This window comes from Rhagoletis pomonella, unplaced genomic scaffold (genome assembly GCF_013731165.1).
Source record: "Rhagoletis pomonella isolate Grant_MI unplaced genomic scaffold, Rhpom_1.0 Rhpom_scaffold_00001, whole genome shotgun sequence".
In the NCBI taxonomy this organism is placed as follows: domain Eukaryota; kingdom Metazoa; phylum Arthropoda; class Insecta; order Diptera; family Tephritidae; genus Rhagoletis; species Rhagoletis pomonella.
The window spans coordinates 30,499,743-30,509,418 of NW_023458555.1; the positions used below are offsets into that span (position 1 = coordinate 30,499,743).

The window sequence follows — 9,676 nt, forward strand, 5'->3', positions numbered from 1 at the left end:
TAAAAATACATTTCCTACTAATAATAAACATTAGGGGCTTACATTTACTCCATTTTAAACATGTTATGTGTAATTTTGCTTTTCGCACAAATTTGGTATGTAAAAGTAAACAAGCAGTGTTTAATTTTATTAAACGGTGTGCAAATTTGCACACATAAAAAGAGGAAACTGGTTACCTCTCTTAATATGCGCAAATAAAGAAATAATTTTAGAGTGTATTTAAAGTCTTTTCAGTAAAATTCATACAAAATTCCTTAAATAAATCAAATTTATTTTTTTTTAACAAAGTATTTTAACCTACATTGAGATCTTCTTTATTTTTTAATTAAGAAATGCAAATATGTGATATGAAAGAGATTACTACAGAAAGAGTATCTATTTACTTTATATAAATATATATATATATATCTTTATATATACTATATTAAGATCTTGCTTAAAGCATCCTTTTAAGCTAATTAAAACAATTGCGCTTATACTTATTTTAGTGAGATCTCTTCATATGTTCATTGCTTCGTTCGTTCACAAAAAATAAAATACTTTAGTTTCACGCTTAAATAGTGATTTTTAATACATTTAGAAAACGTAATGTTTTCTACCATCTTTGAAGAAAATCGATTTTTGAACGAAAAAACTTTATAGAAACTATAAAATTTTGGCCTATTTAAAAAAGCATCCACATTTATACTGATCGGAAAAAATAAGTATCTCGCAAAAATTCGTCTAAAAATGTATCCAATTGGATCTATTTAGATCCAAACGGCATCCCTGGTTCCAATGCTCGCGTATGTCGGGTTGTTGAAGAGTAATCTCAGCGAGCTGGTGCGAGAGTCCAGTGGCGAATAAATTGGCCGTCAGTTGTGATTGCAGCTTTTCTACGTTGAGCTTTCCTTGTATTGTTGGGTGCATATTTTTAGCGGGCGCGTATCATGGATGCAATAAGAAAGTTTTCTGAGTTGACGTTTGGCGTGCCTTCTCCTAAACGTTACGTTCCATTTAAATTTGGAATAAATTATAAAGCCTAAATATTTTTTCTCCGGTGAAAGGTTTAGATTAGACCCATCCAACCTTGGTAAAGGGAATTCAGAGATCTTGGTTCTTCGTTAACTTTTAGAAAATTTGTTGTACACTTGGAAAGGGCTATTTGATTAACAGGAAATCCAAATTTCGACATGTTATTGGAGGGACATTTCCATAAAATTCCATATTTCACTTATTTTAGATCCTATTACCTTCAGTGCTGCCTCACTGTCGACAAAAATAGTGGCTTTGTCTTCTGGAACTCTACTACTAAGTAAAACACTAGCCGCCCTCCCTATAGCGTAGATCTCCGCTTGTAAGACACTACAGTCGTTCGGTAGACGAAAGGACCGGTTGATCTGCAGGTCCTTCGAGTAGACACCGGCTCTGATTCCTTGTTCCATCTTTGAACCATCATTGTAGATGGATAAAGGGCCCTCTATTACTAGCAGTCCTGCATCTCATTCATTCTCTGATCGGGAACCTAATGGGTACCTGCGTAGTTTAGTCCCAAACAAGCGTTATGTAATCAGTGCTGGCTTCTATGTCAGCTTTAAGTCAATTGAGCCGACCTCATTTTATTTCATTCAGTATTGCTTCATGCCCGAAATTGGTTGCCTTCCACGTATTGGCTTCTCTGAGCCTGAGAGCGCTCTTTGCGGCCGTATCTTGGATGAAAATATGCAGAAAGTTGCAAGCCCTTCCTGAGGTGCCATACTCACTGCCGCCGATATGCCAAGGCATGCGCGTCTTTGCACTTTTCTTATTATTTTCCTGGTATTCCCTTTATCTAGAGCCCTCCACCATACTAGCGTTGCAATTGGTTTGATGACTGTGGCGTACATCCTATGTGGAGGTACGCAACCAACATCCCTATAAATTGGTCTGGGTGCTCCTTCACGCGACGCGACACCTACATACATATATACATACATATATCCAGTTCAAAGCATTAAGCAGTGTTCTCTCCATATCTCAAGTGTATTATTTGTAGGGACTAGCCCCGGTTTGGTAATTATTTTCTTGGTGTTTTGCTAGAATTTTCAGTCTAGATACTTGTCCGCCAGCATCTGGTCCTCTACGTCTTCTGTATCCTTTTACATCTAGTGTGTGCTGCAGTGGCTAGCAGTGCGCGCTACCATTCCGCAGGGCCTGGATTCAAGCCCGATTCAACCCAACATCAAAAAATAAAAGACAAATCTATGTATATAATACGCAAAGGGATTTTTTGTACAGGTCATCAGATCTGCTCCGTTCGCTCAATTGTTAAAAGTGGGTGTAGAATTAAAGAACTCGGATTGTAGACGTGCAATAAAGTTTTACTTTTTCGAAAGGAGTTGCCAGATTCTAAAAAATTAATTTCAGTTTATTTAAGAGGTTAAACCAATTAATACTAAAGGGGTATCAATCGAAACAGTTTTAAAAACCTTTGTTTCTCAACTTTACTTTATGAGGGGTGCCACCTGTTCAAAAAGTTAAATTCATTTTGAATTAAAGGAAAGACAATATAAATATGTATCACCATATGGGCGCCAAACGAAAAGAGTTTAAGGACACAAATATGACACTCTAATCGCTTATAACTCTGACTAACATTTGGTAAAGCTTCCAGGTTTTGGAATTAAACTTTAGGGCGTTTTAATGCCATGCGGGTGCACTAGTAAATTTCTAATAGCAGTCAATGGCAAACCTCCGAGTGTATTACTGCCATGAAAGACAGCTTCTCATAAAAATACAACCGCCGTTCGGAGTTATAGATCGCTCCCCTTTGTGTGACAACAACAAGGCGCACGCCGCAAATCAAAGGAGAAGCTCGGCCAAACACTAACATATGTGTAAGCGCCAATCTGATAGTAATATGTATACGTAAACGAGATTCTTATGTCATAAGCGTTCAGCAATCCCTCTTTTGCACATTGTAATTCTTCGGATAATTGCAAGGTTCCACTTTCGCGTAAAACAGAGAAGATACTTAAATATTAAGCATAGAAAAATTAAGAAAAACGAGACAAGAAATTGTCATAATTTCACTTTTAACCAACAACTCCACCATGCATTTCTAAAAGCCACTCGTCTACAAAAAGCTGGCCAAGAAAAGAAAAAAACAGTGGAGCTATGCAAAATGCTAGAAATGACAACAAAAGCGACGACAAAATAATTTTGAAGTAAACTAATGGCGTTTTTATTGATTTTTCGAAGTTACCGACGACGACGATGATGATGATGGCGATGTCGGCAATGCTAGCGCCGACTGGGGTTGTAGAAAGCTTCACGGGGGCGATGCTTATGGTGGCAACACATTGCAAGCAATGTTAGTATTAGTGCATAAATTGCATACGGTGGGGGTTGTGTGGTCAAAACGAACGGAAATGACGATGCTGATGATGATTATGTGGAGGTCGATGATGAAGTTGTTGATGATAAAAAATACTGCATCAACCAGTCTGAGAAAAGGAGTTGAGGAGCAATGCTCAGCTTACTGCAGAGAAATGTGCAGCTAAGAAATAAAAGATGGAGATGAGTCAGCTGAGCCCAACAAGGTAGCGAGTTACGCCCCTACTCGCAAGTGCAACGTAATGGGGAGAGGAGCTCCAACTTTGGCACCGCGCGTAGGGTTGTGGAGTCATTTAGCTTTCTACATTCATACATAGCTGGCGACTGAGGCGAGCGACCTCGCAAAACAAGCAAAAAAAAACAAACGCTAGCAAAACAATTGCAATGCACAAACAAACCATAAAGAAGTTTAACAAAAAAAAAGGAAGCAAAAAACAATAATTGAGGGTGGGGGAAAACAAAACAGAAGAGAGCAAAAGCGAAAACACACCACCGATTTAGCAGCGCTGGCGAGAAAGTTAACTCTAGTATGAGGGTTTGTGGGTTTGTGTTTTAGACAGAGTTTTATTATACACAATCTGCCCCCTACATACATACATATGTACATGGGGCCATTGGCAGCAATGGTGGAGCCTCGGTGGTGGAGCTCCTGTCTCGAATATGCGGCTGTGAAAATGATTATCAGCGCGACGATGATGATGTTTTACAGATAGTATGTAGATATGGGTGTGTGTGAGGGTGCGAGTATGTGTAAGTACACATGCACTTTGTTAGGTTTGAGTCATCTCTGTACATATGTATCTACATACATACTTTCATATGTAGGTATGCACGCTTTTCATCCCTAAAGACATTTTTCTGCGAAAATCCATTAAAGTTGATAGTCTATGTAGTCTGCAATGTCTGCACTAAAATCATAATTTTTTTGCCCAACGAAAAGTAGATAAAATAATATATGTAAATGAGTTAAAGTAAAGGTCAGTAACAAATATACATATGTACATACATACATACATACATACATGCATGCATACGTATCGCTATAAATAAATTTGGTAAAATAATTTAATAAAAAAATTTGACTAGTTTCAAATTGACTCAATAATTGAAATACAAAATTTAATATTTTTGTGCACATTTTTTACTTTATTGAAATATACTCGTAAAAACTTGAGAAAAAAATAATCTAGAAGTACAAATAAGTATGTGTGTACATATGTATTTATTTGTATTAAGATTAAAAATTGTTGTTTTTACTTTCAAGTTTATCTTTTGAATAAGTGTTCAGCTTTAATATTTCAATTCGACTCATTTAAAGCGGCGCGTGCCAAACCGGCCGGCGTTACCAATCAACCCCAACTATTCGGAGGGTTGTAAAACGCCAACAGGCATGCACAAACATACACACCTCAATGCATATGTATGTATGTATGTATGTATGTATATAAAATACACACATGTGAGTAAATGTTTATATTCACATAAAAAGCGCTCACATCATGCAATCGAAACCTGCGCTCGTTTTCACTAATGTCACTGCAGTGTTAAGGTATGGTGAAATACGAGGTGAGGTCAAAAAGTTCGCGAGCTGGAAAGGTTGAAGAGGGATGAGAAACTTTTTCCTACAAAAAAAAAAACTACTTGCAGACTCAAATTTCTATGAATTAAAATGTTCCGTTTTTTTTTTGCTTAACCTTTCTGTAGAACTCCAACTACAAATTTTAATTAACTTACTTAGTTGCCAACGCCGATGATGTCTTAATTTAATTCATTTGTGGTGAGCAAGATCAAGGAAGAAGCTGTAAAGAAGCTAGGCCGATCAGCTGAGTAATGTGGTCTTAAGGTGAACACAAAAAAACAGAACTCTCTTTACAACCTGGGAGTAGTATTACCGTGGTATTCAGCGTTTTCCTTATGGACTTAACAGAAGTAAAAAAGCTAGAAAAATTACTTCATTAGCGGTTACACATGACCCGAAATAAAATTACACAATCCTTTCCTTTTCCCGTCGAGAGCCGACTTAGGCGGGGAACTTGATACCTACACCTGGACACATCAGATGATAGCTTCCACATGGAAGGCATTTTTCTGAAGACCTGGCATTAAGAACAATTCATCAGAAGTATTCACTTTATTTGACGAAGTAGTGGTTTACGCCACCGTCCAGGCGAAGCGGATTAAGCTGATTAGATCTCACCTTCAACCAAAACTATATACAGGGGAATCTTTCTCAACAATCTTTCGAAATCGGATCATAGGTGCCGCATGCTAGTAGCAGCGCCTACAACGATTTCTGTAGAAGCTGCAGGAACGAAAACGATAGACGAAACAGTGGAATACCTTCTTTGCAGATTTCCACCTTTAGTTAGGTGCACCAACTCAGGTGGTTGGCTTTGACATAGCCATACGAGGTTTATAATATATACATATGTATATACGGGAGTAGGTGCTCGAAGGTTTACCAATTAAAAATCTTATAGTTTTGTGAATTTAAATTTTTTTTTTGTATTAACAAATATCAGTTTTAAGAAAATATGGTATTTTGCCCCAGTGACGGCGAAGAGCAATCTTCATGGAGTTGATTCTCTTAAAATTTTTAGCTGATACTTTGGCCTTGAGAATGGACCATATGGATAAATACACTGGGTTTGAAGTGCGGTGAATATGGTGGCCAATGTTGCGAAGAAATGAAGCTGGGAAATTTTTTCTAAAACAATTTGGATTACGCCAACTTTATGCGATCTGATTGAAACGTCGAAAGATTTCTACCAAATGGTTTTCGAGTGCCAAGGTAACAGAGCATCGTTTAAAATCTGTTGACGGAAGATTTGTTGATTTACCTTTATTTCCCATAAAATAAGAAAATACCGCTAGACCACATTCGTGCAGTATGTGAAGCACTAACGGACAGACTCGATGCTATTATCCGCGCTAAAGAACAGTATACATTTTTCTTAAACTTTGATTAACTGGTTCTTATTATGAACTGATATTTTTTAATAAAAAAGCAACATAGACAAAATTATAGCCCTTCGAGTGCTACTAATCAGCGCTCAAGATACCTGATTAAGGCGACCTTGGCCTATGTGCTGTTGAGCTCGGGATGGTTCCTCTATTAGAGAACAGTGCAAACGTTCACAGAAGACATACTATGATGGCTACTCCATAAACTACCCTTCATATCAGTGATTCTGTTTAGCTACTTAAGATTACTATTTATTGCCAATTATATAAAAAAAAATGTTAGAGCGAAATTACAGCTTATAATAAGGAGATGAAGTCTGTATAAATACTCTTATTTCAACAATCTGAAATAAAAGTTTCTACGGTACTAGTAAACTTTATTTAAGATTTGAGAGATGTATAAGGATTAAAATAGAATATATGAAAAGGGAAAAATAATATAATTAATTTAATTTCACACCCTTCCTCTTCAGCAGACGATTTTTTTGGAGCCCCTCGTATGTATGTGCATGTCACGAGTACTTGCTTGCGTACAAAAAATACACACGTATATTACATAGATGTACCCTGCAGGGAAAGCTACTAGTTGTGAACTAGAATTCTACCAGTTTGCGTTTCAGCCCAACTAGTTCACGTTCTACCCTTTTTCAGTGTTAGCGACTGGTATTTTTAACATTGCGATGTCCTACGAGATGTCAATTGTCAGGCTATGCATCAGCATCTACTAGTAGAAATACTAGTAGCATCATACCAGTTGATGAGATAGTCTGCCAATTCATCCTCTATGAAAAGCATTAGTATGTCTTTTTGCTCGCGTCTCTCCAACAGTCGCAATGGCCGACAGAGCAAAGCACTCGCGTGGTATGCCTGAGGTACCAGGTTCAAGCCCTGGTGCAGGGAAATTTTTTTTTTATATATTTTTTTTCTTAGATTTAATAAACAAAAAAAATTTTTTTGTTATATATTTTTTTATGGCACAAGTATTTCTTCCCATATATTTGTTTTTTTTTTTTTTTTGTAATGCAACTAGATTTTTAAGTTTGTTATTTATATTTAAATTCAAATAATTATTCCTACTTACATTAATCTAACTTTAAAAATCTTAACCACCTCCAAGCGGCCTCGAACCTGCGATCCCAGAACCAGAACCAGTAGTCTTCACGTGACGCCACAGCCGACATTTGTAAGAAAAGCAATTAATTGCGTTTTATTTTAGGCTTTGGCAATTCAAAGGCAGATGTCGCTGAACGCTTAAGTTCTTCGAAAATGTCGAACTGGTAGGCACATACTAGTTTATAAACTAGTATTTTTTCTAACTGGTTTGGGTTTTCACTGCAGGGTATGTACATAAGTGTAGTGAAATTGCCACCAACAACTCTTAAAATGCTACTTTCTAAAAACAGCCCACCCAAACTACAACAACATATAGTTATACCATTCTATTCGAATCACTCAGACTACTCAGCTATCGCTATCGCTCTCACTCTCACCTCAAACACTCACTCCTTCGGGAACTTTCACCAATCACACTCGCTATTCTTCGCTCATACTCGCATTTTTATACTCCTCTCGACTAGTAGACTACCCTACTCCAATAAACTGGCCTAGACCACCCATCCACCCAACCAGGCGAGCGGATTAATTTGTGAAGCGTAGTAGTATTATGGGACTGCGCCTACATATGTATGTACGTAACCAGCCAGCCATCTGTACTATTACTCAAACTCTCTTATTCTGGCGCCACCCAAACTCTCAATTACTCTTACTTTCCGCGCACACTCACATCCAATGATGGCGGAAATTTAACTCAACACATTTTACCGAGTTATTTCCTCTTGGTATTTACTTTGTTCATTCGTATCTAGGCTAAACACTCGCATCTTCATGCACTCACTTTCTCTGCATTTCTCACTTTCTCTGCACCACTACACCACTCACTTGCTCAATCACTCTTTTTGGATGCGTGAGGCGAGTATGATACCCTCTTGAGTGTGAGAGTTTGCGCGCTTTCTGTATTTATTTACCTCCTTGGGGACGTTGATGTACGAGTAGTGAGAAATGAGTAGAAGAGTGTCCAAGTTTTTTACTCGTATGAGTTAGTTGGTGAAAGTGAAGTGAAAAGTGAAATCCTGCTGTTATGCATGCCATTCAAATGGAGTTGGTTTTGTTGGCTTCTGCCCTCTGACTGCTGTTGGTTTTGCTTTTGCTGCTCTACTATGCCACAGACGATGACTCTGTTCTATAACTGGAGTAGCGTTTCCATTACCAAAATAGCAGAAAGAGTGACGTACTCGTACTCGTTTGTATTCGTACCCGTACCCGTAATCGATGATTTTACGTTGCATACTTAATGCAGTTGGCTGACTGCTTCTCTTGTTGACCATTATTTCTTGGATATTTGTTTGTTTGGTACTACTTTTAATGGTTTATATTTGCCTTTCTTTGCATATATTTATGTAAGAATTTACTTGTTAGATTGGAATGCATACAAATGTGGGTATGTGACTCCTTCAGATATTTATTTGATTTTACCCATATCCATTGCTTTTGAGCTTTGTTGTTGGCATGTTTTATTTTATTCCAAGACTGCATTCAGTACTTTGCATTTGGTTTTGTTTTGTTTTTTCATTTCCTGTTTTTGGTTCTTCTTCTTCTTTTTTGACTACACAGTTCATTTAATCTCCATAATTTTTCGTGCGCGTGTCTCTTTTTTTCTTGATTGTGGCACATTTTCTTGCTGATTCTACATTTGCGACACATGCTGTGTTTTCTTTGATTAATTGTTGTCTTTTACATCCCTTTTGTGTTTTTATGTAGGCAGCACATTTTGAGCTGGGTAATTTCAACCACTTTTCAGAAGAACATGCATACATACTTTTAAGGGAAAGAATCTTGGAGGAATTTATATTTCACACGGATTTTATTTAAGCTGTCTAAATAGTTGAATGGGAGCGTCGATCTTAAGGGGAAGGAAGAATTTGAAGTTGGTTTTTGGGATGGGAGTAAAGTGGCATCGATTCTTTTTATTTCAAGGACATACATACACTGAGAAAAGAGTTTAGTGACAACAACTAAATAGGTGGGTCACAGTACGTGACTTGGTTTACTTAGTTACATAATTTTGTACCAGTCGCCAATTCCTGTGTTGAAAAAAATATATTTAGCTAACTCTATTCTGAGTATATGTACCTATGTAAATTTTTGTTCGAAAAGATTTTAGTTTAAGGCGACAAACCCCTAGGAATGGGCGTGGCAGTTTTAGGCCTAAAAATAAAAAAAATAAAATTTTGTTCTGAACTTCAGCAGAATATCCCTTCGTTAACAACATTTCTTTCGCAACTCTTATAAGATCAAAAAA

The 9,676-nt window shown here is 37.2% G+C and overlaps 1 protein-coding gene across 1 annotated transcript in view; it reads right to left on the minus strand.

Moving 5' to 3' along the window:
• Nucleotides 1–9,676, minus strand: part of LOC118742472 (zinc finger protein 205) — a gene marked incomplete in the record, with an annotated part of 125,544 nt that overhangs the window by 94,319 nt on the left and 21,549 nt on the right.